The sequence below is a fragment of the Echinops telfairi genome, unplaced genomic scaffold (assembly GCF_000313985.2).
Source record: "Echinops telfairi isolate 266 unplaced genomic scaffold, ASM31398v2 ScPeMD7_3;HRSCAF=10, whole genome shotgun sequence".
Classification (NCBI taxonomy): Eukaryota; Metazoa; Chordata; class Mammalia; order Afrosoricida; family Tenrecidae; genus Echinops; species Echinops telfairi.
The window spans coordinates 63782386-63783859 of record NW_022103899.1 but is presented as its reverse complement, the minus strand read 5'-3'; the positions used below and the strand labels follow the sequence as shown (position 1 = coordinate 63783859).

The following is a 1474-nucleotide window of genomic DNA, read 5'->3' as shown; positions in this document are numbered from 1 at the left end:
CCTCTGTTGTACCTAGACTCACCATGACGATGGTGCGGGCGGGCGGTGTGCCCTCTGTTGTACCTAGACTCACCATGAGTCGGCACCAACTTGATGCCGCCGAACAACAGCAATAAAAACCTTTAAATGTAGGTTGTGTTGTATAGCGATCATCAGAAATAATAGCGAATTCATACATGATGAAGGATTGAATAAAAGGGAAATGAAAAACTAAAAAAATAGCTTAACCTATCCAGTAGAAAGTAGAGGAAAGGAAAAACAGAGGCGTTGCATAAAAAATACAAATAGCAGGATGAGAAAAGCCCGCAGAATTACATCATCCATTAGGTTAATTTTATTTTTTTTTGAAGCACAGAACCCAAACCTAGATTTATTATATTTTCATTCAGAACATGCTTTATGTCACACCAAGGTCGTCTCCAGCATCCCTTTGGTACGAAGAGGTCGAAGAGCACCACTGCGGTGGTTCATGCGGATTACTCTGCTTATGTCTCTGTAAGAAAAGTAAAACTGGCCGACCGCTGCCCGTTTGTCCGGAGTCGGCTCGTTTCCGTGATCGGGCGACGAGAGGCAGCCTTGCCCTCTGTAACACCGAAGGGTGGACACTCGAACTTGGGGCCATTTCTTGGTGGCATTGAGATGGTCGAGCTGGTCGGCTACAAACCGGTGAAGGGAGATTTGGAAGTGCTGGCCGCCCTGATGGCCTTGAAGGCCGGGCCCTGCGGACCGGGCCGGGCGTGGCCGAACTCTTGTTCGGCAGTGAGCTAGGGCGTGCTCAGCCAGTAGTGGTTCTCCGCTTCCATCTCCAGGCGACGGATCATGTTCTCCCTGAAGAAGTGGGCCACGGTCCGTGGCCGCCGGTGCTTCCCGATCCACGTCTTTCCGGGAATGCGATTGTGGAGGACGAAGGCGGTCAGGAACATGGTGGCTGCACGCTCGGCTGGATGACTCCCATGATGTTACGTTTCAATGGATTATTTAAAAGGCTACAACGAACAAGTTGGCCTTTACATTTTTTAAATCAAAAGGGCCTCTATGTGCCCAACACATAAATGTAACCAAACAACACACAAGCAGCAACCACAAAGCGAGCTGTGGAGCTGCCTGTGTCCCGTGGCAGCCCCGTGTGTCTCAGGTTCGAGCAGCATGGCTGTGTCTTTAAGACGCAGACAGCCAGATCTTTCTTCTGAGGCCCTTGTGCACGGATTGGCTTCCCAAGCTGTGTGTGCAAGTACTCTGTACTCTGGGCCCATGCCACTGTACACCAGGCCTATATGCTTGGTGATGGGTTCCACTTGGGGTACACTTCGCTCAACATACAGAATGGACTTCTGTTTCTTTTCAATTGCTAATACCACCCCATGTGCAGCTTTAATTCCCACTGAAGGGGCTCCTCCCGCTACAGCAGCCAAGGCATATTCAGTCTGGACAAGTTTACCAGATGGGCTGAATGTAGTCTGCGAAAAGCTGTAGC

At 50.1% G+C, this 1474-nt stretch overlaps 1 pseudogene; it reads right to left on the bottom strand.

The window, feature by feature from the left end:
* Positions 1-402: 402 nt before the first annotated feature.
* LOC101641924 lies at positions 403-923 on the bottom strand (annotated as a pseudogene).
* Between the last annotated feature and the right edge of the window lie 551 nt (positions 924-1474).